A 17,963-nucleotide genomic window follows, 5' to 3' on the forward strand; every position below is an offset into this window, starting at 1 on the left:
CCGCTCACCGCCCCGGGCCGGACCCGTGGGTGCAGCGCCCGCTTGCCTGGCCGGCCCACAGCCGGAGGCCCAGCAGGCCTGGGGGGCTCGGGCTCGGGCTCGGGCTCGGGCTCGGGCTCGGGCGGGGGTGGGAGGAGGGACACCCTCGCCCCGCCGCCCCCATCGAGCACATGGTGGCCGGATGCTGTCAGGGGACAGGGGTGTGAGGCCGCGGTACGGTTACAGAAGGCCCTTGATCCGGCGGGGAAAGTTAAAGCCCCGTGCTGTTGTCAGCGCCGAGCTGCCCGGGGAGGGGGAGCCCGGAGGGGACGAGTGGCCTTTGGGGACACCATGTGCCTCCCCAGTGTCTCCGAAGACAGGGCACAGCTGCACCGGTGTGCGTAGGGGCCCGGACCCAGGGAGCCAGAGCTTGGCAGCTGCACCCTCAGCATGGCAGGTCTCGCTTCCACCGCCCTTGTCAGCCCGGTGCTCCCCTGAGGATGCAGCTCGTTCTCCAGGGCAGGAGCGCCTGTGTGGGGCATTCCCCACATCTCCTGCGGGAAACAAGCAAAGCTGGGTGGGAGGCCACTCAAAATGCTCCCTTGAGGTGCTGTGCATGGCACACATGGGGCTGGCCCTGATGTCTGATAGTCACGTTCAATGTCAGCCTTCGAAGGATGGATTCCAGCCCAGCAAGCAGTGCTGCACAGCCCTCCCCAAAAAGCTGGGGCTGGGAAAATGGGAAGAAGATCATCCAGAAGGGCAGGAATAGCTGAAATTTGGAGCGTGGGGCAAGTTGTTGAGAGGGTGTAAGTGACCCTGGCATACCCTTGGTCCGGGGTACCTCCAGCTGCAGTGGGGACAGCCTCCTCTGCCTGAAGAGCTGGAACTTGGTTCAGCCCTTGGAGACTGTGGAGGATGAGAGCTGGCTGCCAGCTCTGCAGGTGCAGTGAGACCATGCCTGCAGGAGTCTAGCACAGTGGTTCATAGAGCTGGTAGCCACGCTTCTCCAAGGTCCCCGGCTGCAAGGCTGGGGATGCACAAGGGCTCAGGTGTGGCTCAGGTTGTACAACCCATTTTTATTTTTCCCCCGACTGCTCTGAAACTTTGCTTTTGCAAAAGAGCTTTCTGAAAAAAGTAAACATTGAAAAAGCAGAATGATGGACACTGCTGCCTTGTGATGAGCAAAGAATGTGGCATCATTCATGGGTCAAAGCCAAAAGTCAAACCAGGGCACAGCTTCAGACTTTGAGGTTCTGAGGAGGTTAAAAACAGGCAGGGGACATTCTGGAGACAGAGGGCTCCATTGATGTCAGGTATGTCCAGGAGTGATTAAGCAAAGATGCACACTATTTACAATGAATTTCCAAATCCAGTGGCTGTATAATTGGTGTGGTGGAAGTTCCCAGAGATCCTGTCTTGGACAGTTAGCACTGATGCTGCCAGGACCTGACTCTTTGGGACAAACAAGTGAATTGTGGGATAATCTGCAATTGGAAAGGCTCAAGGGATTTGAGCTTGAGTGCTGTGGGGAGCTGGTGCTCAGAGAGGAATGGCACAGTTAACTTTACTCATGCAGACATTCTTGCTTGTGTTTATATTTAATTCTTATAAGCATGTTGCCTTGGTCTTACAGTTGGTCACTTCCACACCTCTGCATTTCAGCAGTAAGTGTACATCTGTCCTTTGCTGTTCTTCTTTCATTAAGTACCATGTTCTTCCTGCCAGGGGATCAGGGTAACAGGATTCCTGTTCCCTTTTCCATCTTCATGTTTTGTTCTCTGTAATTTTATTATGTTTCTTCCTCTTGCCCTCCCAGTGCAATCTTTTTCCACTACGATCCCAATCCAGGTCACCTAACACTGTCTTAGTACAGGAGGTTATTGTCTAAAACCAATTTAAAAATTTAGGTTGGATAGTCAAATTACATCCCTTGAATAAGAAGCCCAGCCTCAAAAGAGCAGTCATCTCTGTAATCCCAACCACTTTGATTTTCATCTCAACCTCTGATGCCAGCATCTTGCTTCCTGGCTGTTTGAGTCCATCTGTTTGGCTGGGGACTGGCTGATTTACAAGACAGTGGGCCCGTTTTCCCTGGGAACATGAGGCACTAGCTGGAGATTAGCTGTAGGTCTTGTCTGGTCTTTCAGAGCACTGTGTTTTTACAAACAGGACAGGGAACAGTGCTCAAGTCCCCTTCTACCCTGTGTGAGGTTATGCAGGCTGGCACCTCCAGCCAGGCCACTCCCTTTCTCCCTTACCTAGGACTTGGGCATACAAACCATGTCAAAATGTGGTTGATGGTGTAGAAATGTTCTGTGTGTCCTCTCCTGAGTCCTGAAGGATGCAGCCCTCTCTTACTACTGAGCCTATGCTGGAAAGACTGTGAGGAGAAGGGTGCAGAGACAGGCTGAATGCCCATGCCAACACCATCCATTCCCTCTGCACTAGATCCTGCATCCGAAGGATCAGCCTGGCTCCACAGAGCCAAAAGAAAAGCTGCAGACAGATTATGTTACTGCTTGAGAAGATGAAGAAACCACCTTTGGGCTCTGGAGACTGACCTCCCTGTATTCAGCCATTCAACACTTGCTATGTGTGTCCATAGCAAGACCACTGAGGAAGGATGGGCCAGGGACCCAGCAGGCTTGAGTGTGCCAGGCTCAGAGCTGCACAGATTCTGGATCCCCGAGTTAGAGTTGGACTCCAGGACAACCAGGATTGAGCTGGCTGAGAAATCTGATTTTGGCCCCCTGTCCCTGTTCTCCCCCTGCTTACCAAGCTCCCCCTCCCCCCCTCCCTGCCCCGCTCTTCTTTAGGGATTGGCAGAGGATTGTGCGTTATTACATGGGTGTAATCTTCTTTTAAGATGTTCATAGCAGCTCAAGTCTCCAGACTCAATTCCGCACTGATTTACACAGCCTGCAATCCCATTGTGAGGGTGGTGATTGCAGAGGAACAGACCCTGCCTGGGCTCTGCAATGCCATGTTTGAGGTGACTCACAGGACACAGAAGATTATTACAGAAATGCCTGTCATTTGAGACCTGTTCCCAAAGATCCCCACGGAGTTCCCATGAATTTAGAGAGCAGCAAGTACTAGAGCTGTGGAACAGTCTTGTTATATAAATCCCTGTGCACTCATGAGTGATACTCGAGAAATCATGTTTATCCAGTGTTCTATGTGCTCTTAACTTACTGCTTGCAGAGCATATCAGGTCTTCACAGGGAGAATGCTATAGACATTTAAAAAGTATTAAGATAAAGCTGATGGAGAGCACGTATGTTGTTGCAAGAGACAGAGTTGTATCAATAATGCAGTGTAGTACAGTACTGTTGTGGTACAGTTCTGGTGCAGGGTTTGTGGACTGTACCTCAGTGTATGGAGTTAGATAATCTACTCCACCAGGGAATTGGAAAACCTGAATTATGTATGATAGAAGAGAGATGTGTTTATTCAGAGAGCAGTTCCTGCAATACTTCATACACTTAGTGCAAAAAGGAAATAACACAGGCATGTTTGATACTGCTTGTTGAGAACTTCATTATTGCATTTCATTTGCACAGCCTGATGAGCTGCACAGTATTTGGTTTCTTCAGCTGCTAATAAAAACAGTCCATGTAACTGATTGCTGGAATATCATTGAGCTATTTTCTGTTGGTACATAATGAAACACATTGACCCCCTTAAACAATAAAACCCTACACTATTTTTTTTAGTCAGAAAAGAAGACAATTCATCTTGCTTTATAATTGCAGTCAATCAGTCAATTTACAATTGGACAGTAAGTCTCTAAATGAAAGACCAACCTTTAATTGAAACAATGAAACGTTTGATTGTTACTGAAAAATCAGTAAGAGGCACCATTCAAAGAGCTCATTCAAATGTTTGTCACTGATAAGATGCACATTTCTAAAGAATCAAATCTATTTGCTTTGGAATGAGATTATTTTTGCAAATACAGTTGCTTATCTAAGATGTAAAACCAGTGAGGCTTTTTTTCTCTCCCCTGCCCCCAACCACTGCAGCTCTTAATGCTGCTCCGTGCTTATAAACTCCTGAAACATGGAGATGAAATCTGGGCTTATGGGGTTTGTCATAGGCTGCAGAACAGCCAGGACTTCACCCTGGCTGACCTGAAAGCAGATCCAAAGCAATCAGCTGCACCTTCACAACAATGAAATGAAGACTGTGAGCTGTCCAAACTTTAGTAGTTCAGGAGAGATATTTCCCTTACCCAAGTTGCTCTGTGAGCCTAAGCTGTCACTCAGCTTTCATCGCCAGGAATAATACTCTGACCACTGGCATGGGTATATTGATTGTAAGGACAGGTGTACACAATTTCTTCCAGACACAGGAAGAAAGGGCATTCTTGTTCCTCGGTAAGAGTGTCTACAGGTGGAGTATGTAGAATTGGTTATGCTGGAAGTTCATGCTATACCAGGTCCATGACCATTTCCAAGCCCTAGGCTTTACTACATACACCCTCGGGTTACTTTTTTTGTCCATTATGCTGAGTTTCTTTAGAATCTAATGATCAGAATGTCCATTTTGCGGGCTTCACACACCCTGATTTAGGCAACTGAAGTCATATGCCCAATTCAAACTGAAGTCATATGCCCAATTCAAATGAGGGCTCCTCAGTATGAAAGAGACATAGAGCTCTGGGAGAAAGTCCAGTGGAGGACTACAAAGATGATTAAGGCATCTCTGTTAAGAGGAGAGGCTGATAGGGTTGGGCCTGTTCAGCCTCAAGAAGAGATGACTGAGTGGGGACCTCATCAGTGTCTGTAAAAATCTGAAGGTAGGGTATCAAGATGATGGAGCTGGGCTCTTCTTAGTGGTGCTGAGAAACAGAACAAGAGGCAAGAGGCAGAAACTGATGCACCTGAATATGAGGAAGAACTTCTTTTACTGTGAGGGTGACTGTGCTCTGGAACAGATTGTCCAGAGTGGTTGTGGAGGATGATATTCAAAAGCTGTCTGGACACAGTCCTCAGTAACATGTTCTAGGGACCCTGTCTGAATAGGGAGATGGGACTAGATGCTCTCCAGTGGTCTCTTCCAACTGTACCCATTCTGTGATTCTGTAATTTAACCATCATTTAACCTCCTTCAAAAGTCAATTAAGAGAGGTGGGCATCTGAAATTCACTTGTTTTAGATAGTTAATTTAGTATAGATTTTGTTCCCATTTTCCTTAGTGTCATAACCAGAGGTCATATAAGACAGAAATTATATCCTCTTCATAAAACCTGAAAGTAATATGCTGAATCTTAACAACAATTAGGAATATTTATAGTAATTTGCTGCTGAGTAAAATGCATAGCTAAGGGTATGCAGACTGCATTTGCTTATTTACTTATTGCAGTCACATTGGAAAGTAATCCTGTTGGCCAGTCATCTGAAGGAGGATTCAGAAAAACAGCCACTAGGTAACTTTTTCTATATGTGTGTGTGCGTGCATGTGCGTATACAGCCAATTTGCCATGTTCAAATGTGTGCAATAGCTCTCTCAGCATGAAATGCATCTGAATCCAGTGGAGAATTGTTCACATTGCAGAAAAAAAATCTTCCAAATGAAATCACTGACTTGAAATGTTAAGAGATGCTTTTGGTTCAATAAGGTAAGATTTCAGTCCTAGGGGACTGAGAGAGTCTGGGACCTGAACAAGCCTTGTGTTTCTTCTAAATCAAAAAGAAATGCACCAAGCCCAAACCTTCTCACATTAGTTTCATTACTATTTTGTTTGAAGAAATTAATGAGACTTAAATAAGTGATTGATATGTTAATATTTAGTTCTTTGGTTTTACAATTCTGAAGTGTATCTTAATGTTTCCTTGTTAACTTGTTAATTTTGAGCAGTGCTAATAGGACTAATGACATAACTAACATATAGAAAGTGATGAAGCTACTTTATGCCATATGCTGTTGTTAACAATATTATCCTTTTTTATATGGTATTGCTATTCACTTCCCAACTAGTAATTAGAAGGAGGAATTAATTCCAAGTAATAACTTTCTCACTTAATGAGAAGAGACTGAGGCAGTCTTGTCTTTGGGAAGGAGAAGAAATATAGAAATAATTGCATCCTCACTGCAGGGTTTGTGTTCTCTGTGGGGCTACTTTTGTTTTGTTGGTAGCCTTTGAGACTCTAGTATTCTGCTTCTGAACATAATGAGCTGAATGCCTAATTTGTAAGATTTGCACACCTTATACCTGCCAGCTTACATACACTAGCATTATTCTGTATCTTTATCTTACTTCTTAAATTTAAGAGTATATTGTCCAGAGAAGCAGGAAGATTGTTTTTGGTTTGGCTTTTCTTTCTAAGGCTGGTAAGGGAACACCAGTGTATTTTGAAAGAACTCTTCCAAGTGAGCATAAGGAGCTGTGTTAGTGGTATTTAAAGTCTTTGATGAGCAGATAATTGCAACTCTGATAAGCATCTTTTGGGTTTAAATTTTCTACTTGCATTGTTTGTGTTTGTTCTACCCATTCTCATCTAAAAATGAAATGCTTCTGCTACTTTATTACTCCTGACCTTCTCATGCTAATGGTTTTGAGTGGAGAACATTAGAAACTGGGTTATGTTTAAAAGGAGAAGGAACTGCTTGAAGCAGCATCAGATAATTAAGAACATCACATTTTTAAAAATCAGTTCTACCTACTTCATCATGCTGCTGTTATCTAACTTTAACTGGAATGCTTCTATGAATAAGGCTGCTGGATTGTACCCTCAGGACTTAGATAGGGGAACACAACTGCCAGTCTTGCTATCCTTATATGGCCTTCATGGGCCATCCAGGAATCTCAGCTTTCTGGGCTGCTTCCGTCTGTGCCAGTAGTTTAAAGGTTGCGAATCGCCTTCATTTGTCTCAAAAGGGCATTAATTTTGAAGCCCAGCAATGACACTTCAAATGTCAGCCTTGTTCATTTTCTCAGAAGCATCCAGCTAGTCTGCTTATTCATTAATGTGGCTGGCTGGGTGGGAACAGCTGCAGTCTATCTGCCTGAAAAAGTGCCTGGCTATTAATGGTCTACGCAGCATGCTGTCCTTTCTCTGATTAAGCCCCTTGGTCTACCCTCTGGCTGAGCCCTTGCCTGAGAAAAAGGCATATGCAGAGAGAGGCAAAAGTGGAAAAGGAAGGCTACTTCTACAGCATCTTCTCTTTTGATGGTTGATGGCATGATGCTGCTTTCCTGAGGTTTGTTTTTTTTTCCTCTTAGCTACTTTTGCCTTCCCAGTTGGACAAAGACAAACCAGACTCATGCAGGAGGGGTGGTGATACCTGTGACTCAATGATCCTTGTGGGTCCCTTCCAACTCAAAATATTCTGTGATCCTACATGGAAATGCTAATGCCAACATAACTGAATCCTAGACTGTGAAATAGAGGTAGGAAGGGATACAGCTCCAAGGTGGGTCTGAGGAGACCCAGAATCTCTACATTTTGTTTAATAATACTTTAACTTCACTCAAAATCCCAGCTGCTAGCATGGCCCGAGAACACTCCAGGGTAAGTTGGGTGGTGTCAGCTGGAATGGTTTCAGGCTGTGGAAGGAATTGAATCCAGATCTACTTCTAGGGCTGCTGTCTCCCTGTATTAAAAGACATCAGGATGTCCTTCTTCTGCCACTGGATTTTAAAAGACAAGGATTAACCTGAAAATTGTTCTTTTAGGTATTTGATACTAGTGTGACTTTGTACAGGGAAGGTGCTCCTTGCTGCAGTCTCCATCTCTGGGTGAATTTTGAGGTTCCAGTGATTCCTCAGGCAATGCTCAAGTCCCTGCTGCAGAGGTGTAGAATCACTAGGTGTTTGAAGGTACCCATGTCCTTTGTTAAACCTGGCTTTCTGTCATATCCTCAGGTTGCAGCTGACCCTCTCTGCACACCTGGGCTGCTGGCTGTCATCAACAGGAGACACACAGTAGCTCAAAGGTAAAATACAATGATCTTAGCCTCACAACTGTGGCTTTAAGGTAAAGCTTTTAAGCTTTTATGCCAGTGTCCAAGAAGATGTGTCCCACATGGAAGAAAATCAATAAGGAGTTCCGGAGCAATCTTTTCCTTTCATTTTTGGCATGACTAAGAACATTTCTTAGTCATAGTTCCCTTTTGTTATTTCTGTTCAGCCACCCAATGTCACAATAATTGGGTGTGCAAATATTGCAAACTGCACACAGGCACTTTTCTCCAAATGAAGTTGTTTTTATGCAGTCTGTATCTCAGAGACATAAACCCAAAAGCTTTCTGTTAACATCAACTGCTTCAAAAATTCATTTTGACCAAAGTTAATATCTGTTTAAAGTGATTCATAGTTTTCAAAAGTGCATAAAACTAAAGATGTGTAGAAAATCCTTCCTGGGGGCCTCCAGGGCAGTTTCCAGACGAGGCTGTTGATATATTTGAGATGTCACAGCTCCCTCCAGCGGGCTACTTCCAAGAGGAGGATTCTGCCTGCACCAACCCAAAGCTTCCAAACCTCAAACAGAAAATATTCAAACCATTTTTTTTAGCATTTTTCCCGGTGAATGTAGTAGCTGATTCTCCCTTCTCACAATAGAATAATATTTGAAGCAAAAACTTGGATAAAATCTGAGAAAATTAACATACATGGACCAGATTTTCATATAGACTCAAACCAATTATTTCCTGTTGACTGCTGTGTAAATACAGTTTTTCATTTGGAGTAGGGTGGCATGGCCTGTGAAACCACAACATGTGAGATATAGTAGGATAAGGAAGGTTTCCTATGTTTGTATTCTCCAAGTCATCATTCTCCAATATCAAACTACTGCAACAAGTCCAACACAAATGACATCATCTGAACATATGTGACTCCATGTAGGTTTGTTTTCATAACATGGATTACTGGTACTTATGAACCTTCACAGGAGCTGATGTCTTCTTTTATGAGTTTTCAAGTGTGGCAGTGGATGAAGCAATGTCCATGGGAATGACAAAGTCTAGTCCAAGCTAAGGAACAGATCCAGAATGGAAATGTGTTCTTTCTTTCCAAGAACCTGAAAACAAAGAGCAGTTCTTTTGGGAGATTTCCATTAATTCTAATTCTTAGTGTAATTTTTCTTGGGAGATGATGTCTTGTGACATAAGCATGTTATAAATATTTTAGTTTTCACAAATACCGTAAACCACAACATCTATATTAATAATTTTACATTGATTATTTAATATTATTATTTGCTATTAAAAGAAAAGTAATGAAAGGAGTTTAATGCAGTTCATTACTACTCCTTTCCTATCAATTTCTGTTCACATTACTGACTCAGTTGTGATTCAAGCTGTAGGTTTAAAAATGGGCTTGCAGCTGATGGATAGTGCTGGCAAACCAAGGAATGGATTCAGTGTGATGGTTATAGATAGGTGGTGGCTGAGCCTATAAGAATCTGCATTAGATACAATGGTATCAGCATCTGGAGACACAACAAAAGCACTACATAAATCATGTGCAGTGTTGTATGTTCTCAAATATATAATATGTTGCCTGGCAACCACATGTCTCTCAGCTTGGAAAAGTTACTGCTTTTAATTATGTCCCTGTGATACTGTATGACCACAGAATTAAGAACACTGAATCTGCCTGATTGCTTTAAAAATGACATTTATTAAAAAATTATGCTCCTTTTTTGAATCATCAATATGCCTTGCTTCAATCAAGCATTCTGTACTTCTGGTGTTTTTCCTAAGCATACTCTACAGTATTGCACTCCAAGGATAATTATGCAGAACATGTCTTCTTTTCCCTGAATAGTTCAGGATTTATAGAATTTATAAAGCATCCTTCATGTAGTCAGGGCCTACTGCTTCTTCTTTTTTTTTCTCTGTAAGACTGTGCTTACATCTCTCAGCTCACAGAGACAAGAAATTTGGCCTGTGTGGCTCTCCTGTGGCTTGGACTTTATCTTGTGTAAGGAAAGGCACTAATATGCAGACCAACTTGGCACATATCAGTAGCCTACAACATCCTTCAGCTGGGTTTAGGTACGCTAAATACACCTGAAAAGCTAGATCCCATATATATACACTATATTCCCAGGTTTCTGTAAACTGTAATTCCTGCACTATTAAAAGTGGACCACATTTGCAAAGTCATGGAGCTGATGCACAGCCTTCAGTGTACTATTCTCTGCGAAGAACATACCTAGAGAGGAAATTGTAAATATCAGCCATCTTTGCAGGTGCAGCCTCAGTAGGAAAGGACTAAATAATCCCCTGAAGCACACTGACTGGGACACCCTGCAACATGGGAGTCACCTCTCTATTCAACCCCCTTTGAGTGGATTAGGAATAGCTCTTCTATTATAGGGGTGAATACTCCAGCCAGAAGGTGGGTTATAGAAAAGGTGTCACAATTTCACAGCTCTGTGGGGCCTTAAATAAACTCTGAGACAGCTGTTTGGACTGAACCTCTGAAGAGACTTAAAGAGATGCTTAGTTGTTCATAGGCAATAAATCTCAGATGCATGGGGATTTGAGCTACACCAAACAAATATTTTCAAGTGGCACGGACAAATTTCTAGTGAGTCAGGTTGCCTCCAGCATTACTAACCACCTGCTGCAGAGTTCTTTGAATTGAATTCTTGTACAATTCTATGTTATTTGTATATTCTATCAAACCAAATTTTATTTTATTGATTTATTTTTTTATATGATCCCAAGTCCCTATTGAGATTGTGCTCTTTTTGTGTTTTAACATCTAATTGTCCATTAAGAAAGCTTCAAGAAATAACTGAGATGACTCCTAAAAGAGTAGCCCTAGCAGATCATCTAAGAGAGGATGGCATTTAGAGTAGTCCCTCAAATCATTCTCAGTTCTGTACAACTTTTTCACTGTATAGTTACATAGGAACAAAGATTTCCTCAGGTACTATTGCTTCAGACTCAGAATATTAGACATTAATTTTATATTACACTTTCTGGTTTTTTTTTCTTGTGTATGGAGTCCTTATCTAATTTTATAAAATGTAAGAAATGCACTTAATATGAATATGAATACATACTTTATTAAACATATGAACATATGCTTTATTAAACTCAGCACTGGCCCAGGTTGCTCAGGGAGGTTGTGGAGTCTCCATCCTTAGGGATAATAAATATTTGAACATGATCCCAAGCAACCAGCTGAAGGTGGCTCTGCTTGAGCAGGGGCGTTGGACCAGATGATTTCCAGAGGTCCCTTACAACCTCAGCCATTCTATGATTCTGTGAAACATACAGTGAAGGGAGTCTGATCAGAAGACCCAATTACTATCTGTCCCTTCCTTTCCCTTCCCCCAGACCTTCTCAGTTAACTTGAAAGTACCTACAGAGAAAGAAAATCAGTCTCAAAATCCAAATCCATGGCATTAGGACACAACTCAGAAGCTGGCAAGTTCAGCCTGTGGAGCAGAATGAAAAAGCCCATCCTTAAATCCAGAGCCTGATGGGCAGTTTTCCAAGCAGTCACAATGAGCTGGGGGACCAGCAGCTGATGCATCCCACCTGGCCAGTCAGGTCAGAGCAAGACAGAACCATCTAGCAAAAGATTTTGTTGTTGTTGAGAGTTTATTGCTTTGGTTTGAAATGGTATTAGACTGGGAGGACTTTATATTGCTTTTTGTGAAGAATAGATAGAAGATTATCAGCACACTTCAGAAGCTGTCTTTTGTATTTGTCAGATTGGTCCGATGTAAGATTTTAGTCCCTACAGCTCAAGCACTGCAGTGCCTAATGCCAAAGGCAGTCCTAGCTGTCCATTTCACTTTCATAGTGCCTGGGGAGAAGTGACTACCCAGGAAATCCAGTGTGCTGTGTGGGAGCTGCCTTGTGTGGGCCAGGAGACACAGCAATGGGAATGAGCCTGGGATCCCTCCTCAGCTCTCCTATGTGGATGTCTTGGAGGAAACACACCTGCCATAGCCTGGGCAATTCACAGCCACATCTCTTAGTGCCCAAGAATGTAACTAGAAACACCAGACCCTAGGCAACAGCCAGCCAGGGAAGTAGTCTCTGCCCCAGTCATTGAATTTGTGTGGCTGCTCAGACAGGATAATAAGATTCACTGAAGAACAAACAGGCAGGACCACAAGAGAGAAAATGAGAGCAAGTCTTCCTCTGCAGCAAGGCTGGTGAGGAATGAGGTGGGAGAGTCACATCTGTTTTATAGATACAACATGGAGATGAAGTAGAGAAGAGATTCTCTGATTAAAAATGTCTTCAGTGCTGAGGACTTTCAAGGTTTAACCTCGAAAATAAGTGTCCTATTTCATACCTCTAACTTGTTTGCAATAGCAGCAGCTAAAGGGAAACTTGAAGTTACAGATGAACTTTATGTTATTTTGTAGAAGTAAAACCACAGGCTCTTATCATCCAGGCTTGACTGAACTGCTCAGTTCCTGAAAATAGGTCACAGAGAGAATCTGCACTAATTAGGAGAAGTTGGCAAAAACAATCATTGCAAGTTAAAAATGTGTGTCAGATCCATTTTACTTGCATGGTTGATCTGGAGGTGATGTAATGAACAGGTTTTGTATCAAAGGAGTACATACTGAAGAGGATGACTCAGTTCTGGGAGCCACAGGGAACAAGTTAAATCAGGTTCACTGTGCAGAGCAGCAGCTTTTGATGACTCCTCAAGAAAATCAAGCAACTGCAGCTGCACCTTCCCCAAAGGCCCCCTAGCATATTGACTTCTATCCATGCAGTTAAAATGTTCCTTTTCTTCTTAGGCCCAATTTTTTGTTTGATGGATTTAAGCTGCTACTTCCCTTGGCAGAATTCAAGAGAGGACTTGAGTGCTGCTGAGTCAGATAATATACTGGCCTTGAAGTATATGGGATGCAAAACAGAGTCCCAAGGCTTGTGACAAGCATCTCCCAAGTTTGTACAAACTCAGGTAAGAAGCTGTGCTGTGCCTGTGGAGAATGAATTATATCAGGCTGGAGAGCTATAAAACTGATGTGTGAGCAGGCCAATGTGCAATACATGACCTACTCTGGGCATTCAATATGAAGCTGTAGGAGGCTCCTGGACTCTCTTTTGGGGCCCAGACATCCAACATTAATTCCTGCAGTGCATAAGTTCAAGCTCATTGTGTAAATTTTAGACATTAAATCCTCTGTTTTCTCTTTTTCTTTCTCTGAGTACATAGCTTCTGTTTTCTGGACATGTTTTTTGGACATGTTAATTACAGGCCCAAACCACTCATGTACAAAAGCAGGAATGGAGAGGACCATCAAGCAGACAAGTGTGTATACAGCAAGCTGGCCAATGGTTTAGTCCTCTTTGAGGGCAGGCCTATGTCCAGATTGGTATTTAGAATTAGATTCTGTCTTTTCCTGCATCTTCATTACTTTGCTAATGAAACAAAGGAATGATTCATTTATCTTTAGTGTTAAGCAAGTATTTTACCAACCTTCTGCTAGAACAATGCCCTGGGTAAGTAATCATGCAAAGCAGGTACTAACATGGAAGGAGAATTTGAATTGGTCTTTATGTATGTGTTCAAAACTGCTGAACTCATTTGATATAAAATTACTGACTTTAGGAGTCTGTAGGATTCTGTATCTTGGAGAATATCTGGATGACAGGAGAAGCTGTGTTTCTTTTCTTGACTGCCAGCACTATTTCACTATGTGAATCATTTCAGTATGCAAAGCTGTCATGAAAATTTGCAAGTCTAGGCTCACAGTCCTACTCACCCTATGTTTACTATGTTGAAAAAAAAATTGTACCTTACTCACACATCAAAAAACTGATTACCTCAGGCAAACAGAATCTCAACCAGCTTGTTTTCCTTTAGCTCTTTCAAAAAAACAGACATAGTGAAAAAAATCCTCTGCCACTTTTCTTTTTAGGAGTTTTCTATGTTAATTTATCTTGAGTCAACCCAGGAACTCACTGAATGTGTGGCTGCAACTTATCTTGAACTGGGAGGAAAGGGCTTGATGTTCCTATTTAGAAAGGATACAATAAGTCTATATCTAATGTTTAGAAAGCATTTTATCTAGATGTTTCTCTCACCACCAGAACTCTTATTAACCTTTTTTAACATAGCAACTGAAATAATAATTAGAGTATTCTATTCTGAAAATGAACATTTCAGAGTTCCTGTATTGCACAACTCAAACTGGGAATGTTTGTTTTGGTTGATTTTGCCAAGGCAGTATGAAGCTAATGCCATTTACAGAAAGCTGGCTCTCAAAGGAGTGAAAATTAAGCTCTGGTGAGAGCAGTTCTCTTCTTGTCAATATTCTGTATCCTTTTTGCTAAGAAAAGCATATATCCCCTCTTCAGCTATGGCGTCAGTAGCTCATTCACTAAGATATTAAACCAGACAATAAATGGTATCAGAACATCTGAGCCAAAGCTTATTTTCAGAACAGATCACAGAAGCTGCTGTGCCTGTGTGAAGTGTCTTTGCTGGATCAGGGCCTTTGTTCCATTTAATTTCAGCTCAGTTACCTGAGACCTCACCTCATTCTCAATCACTATGTCCTGCCACAATACTAAAATGTTTGTATTGCTCTTCATAATTCTTCAAATATTTTCAAAGTCTTACTCTTATATACTAGCCAGAAAATATCTTTCCTTTCATCTTATATCAGACTAAGCAGTACGCCTTTTTAATTCTTGTTTTTCGAGATGTATTCCTGGTGAGTGAAACAAAATAAGAAGAGGGACATAGGCTCAGTTCTTCCCAGCAGCACACTGCCTCACTGGAGGTAAAGCTGTGTAGCTCCTGGGGTGGCCAGGAAGAGAAGGCAGGAGGTAGCTCTTGTAACTCTGATCCATCTCCCTTCCTTCCCCCTCATACACCCTGTTGAGGAGCAGAGCCCAGGAGTGGTATTTCCAGCGCTCTTGGCTGTAGCATTCTGGCCCATGGAGAGGGAGTGCTCCATGCCCACTTTACTGCACCAGTGCAAATGTCACACTACCCTTACACCTTCCTGTCACACTGTCCCCCAAGAAATTACCCCGGCACCAAGCCAGACTCAGTCTTGCCATCCTTCTGGATTCCTGCCTGTAGCTTGGACCTGTCACACTGACACAATATATCCACAGACCTCTCTTCCCTCAATTCAGCCAGGAACAGGACTCCTGCCTGTCTGGGAGCTGGAAGAGCAAAGGGCTGGAGGCCAAGTGGTTGGATTCCAGCTGGGGACTTCAGGAAGCTCCATTGCCTGAGCAGCCACCTCATGGGTAAGATTGAAGGAGGTGGTGGTGGTAGTAGGCATGTCATGGAAGCCCAGCTCAAAATGCTGCCTTGTCTGAAACTTTGCAGTGCCATGGAAAGTGGCTTAGATGATGAGAATTGAAAGTTCTTGATTATTGAAAGTAATAAAACCAGTAAAAAATACCAAAATCTGTAATTTTCTTCCTTTTTTTTTAGTCCTCATAAAGAAGAAACTAGAATTGACTTTGAGAAGAAAGCAAAGAATTAAAGTTGTACTGCTCAGACACTTGGACTGAACCCAGCCAGGCGGGTGAGGCATTATATAAGAAGCCACATTTTAAAAAATCTCTTCTGCATAATATATGACAAAAAAAAGAAATGTGATTCAGCATGGTTACTAACTTTAATGAAGAAGACAACACATGTGCTTTAAAGAAGGAAATTATCAAGTATAAAAATATTTAAAGAGAGGCAATTCCACTCATAGTCCTATGGCAAAGTTTTTAAAGCTTATTGCATATTATATTCAGTCCACTGTACCCTGTAATGTTCTCAAGATAAAAGTTGTCTGATGATAAAAACATGAAGTCGATGAGGAATAAAGTCTTGCAATTCAATTTATAGAAAGAGAGAGCCATGACTGCTTCTGAGTTCTTGATATTTTTGGCTTTATGTACAGACATACAGCAAAGTCTCCAGTGTGCTTGTGCATAAGCCTGCTGAAAGTCTTCATGCACAAGTATTAACTGAACTTCTGGAAATGAATATTCATTATGTTTCTTGCTTGTCCATGATCCTTGGGGAGCTTGTAATGAAGGAGCATGTAGGAGAGAAAGGTAACTTTGTTCTCTCTTTCTGCAAGAACCTCATAAATGGCTTCAAAGCTAGACAAAAATGCTTTGTGCTCAGTCACTGATAAGTTTAGCGCCACTGTGTTCAAAGGCTCCTTCTGAAAGTTAAGCTTCAGCTCACAGAGGGGGCAAAAGTCTCATTCTATGTGAGTGTCATTAATTATGGCAAACATACACAATAATCTCCCCTTTTGTTGATGACTCATACTTTGAGGATAAATAAGATAATTTTCCTCACAGTACTAGGTAAGAAGAAGAGACTGCAGTACCTTAGCTAAAAGTTCATCAGGATATTGGTGTAGATTTTTAAAACTGAGCATACAGTGATGTATATGCTTTATTCCAGCATCTTTTCATGTTTTAATAACTTCCTTCTGTAGTGTGAGTAATTAAAGAAAAAAATACCCTTTGAGAAGAGGCTGCAGCATTAAACAAAGAACAGTTCCCCTTCAGTTTTCTCCTGTGCTGCCCTCCCCTCTGTGTATTTTCCCTTTTGCAGGACATTTGCACCTCCACGGGCACTCACCTGCCATTTGACTTCTGCAGGTATGAGATAAGCCCAGTCACCAGGTCTGTAAAGTCAGTTCAATCCCTCTTCTGTCTCTTTCTGGCCCATATCTCTCCAACCACACACCTACCCTGTCCTCTTCATTCACTGCCTGTTACAAAGGACCATCCTCCCCTCGGAGGAAAGGAAGCGTGTTCCACTTTGCAGGGGTAAATGAAATTTCCTGCTAATTGCACTGAGTTGAATCCATCACTGCAGCAGCTGCCATTCCTGCCTCAACAGTGCAGGAGCCATGAGTAGGGCACCATGTCTGTGCTGCTTTGCTGGCCTGGCTAGTCTGGTGTGCAGAGGCTCAGCCAGCTCTGCCAGGTACAAATCTGCAGAACCAGAGCATCCACCAACCCAGGGGTGTTGAATACACCTGTGGGCCAGTGTCACTCTCTGCTAGGCTACTTTAGTTGCAGGGAGGGTCACAGCATTCACCTTTCTCTGGTCCATGGCACAGAGTGAGGCAGAGCGTGATAGGGAGCAGGGAGTTGAGGCTAGCTGCAGGCTGATGCTCTGAGTTAAGGTGACAATGCAGGTGTACCCAAAGTGTCCTCCAGCTGTCTGGCTAGGAATTACAAACACTGAGGCAGAGTGGCACAGGCTTTGTTTATCAGAGGACAGGGCAGGGGGCACATGGCCTTCTGTCTTTACTGAGAAGTGATGGCACTAACCAGTTGATTTCTGCAAACTCCCACATTTGAGAAACAGTTCAGAGGAAGCATCCAGCCTTTGAATATAAGGAGCAATGGAGATACTTTGTGTCTGTGGTATTTACAAGGCACTTACCAGAGCACATCCTGGGCTTCTGAAGCTCTTTAAGTGGTGGTCCTTGCTGAGGCCTGGTGACAAGAGATGAATTCTTCAATGCTCCATTTAGGAGCAGCAGTCAGAGGCACAGAAGTCCGGTCTTCAGTTAGTTTGTGCTTTGGCCTCAGGAGAACAGCAAGCTGTCACTGTGTGCTTTCTGCCTGCACCAGGACCTATCAGCCTGGCTGTATCCTGTTTGCTCTACTGAAATCTAAACATGGGTCAGATGATTTACTGGCCTGCACTGTACCTGGCACAGCTGGGGCTGGTTGCATTCATGCTGCATGAGGATACCCTGGTTGTGTGCTGGTGTTTTGTGTTTCCTTCTTGACAAGCTCGGAGAGAGGCTATACCAGAGTCACATTGCCTGCTCACATATGAATAATAGCTTTGTTTACACACATGCAGTCTGATGTGCACTTCAGTTTCAAAATATACCAGAACATATGTCTGCATATAGCCACTTCTAGCTTGCTTTGTGGACCTTGAGCTCCTGGAGAGAAAACTAAGCTATTGGGTCTCATGAGCAACCTGCACTGGGCTGGACAGGAGTGGTGCTAAGAATAAGCATGACCCAGCCACACACTGG

The sequence above is a fragment of the Molothrus aeneus genome, chromosome 5 (assembly GCF_037042795.1).
Source record: "Molothrus aeneus isolate 106 chromosome 5, BPBGC_Maene_1.0, whole genome shotgun sequence".
Taxonomy (NCBI): Eukaryota; Metazoa; Chordata; class Aves; order Passeriformes; family Icteridae; genus Molothrus; species Molothrus aeneus.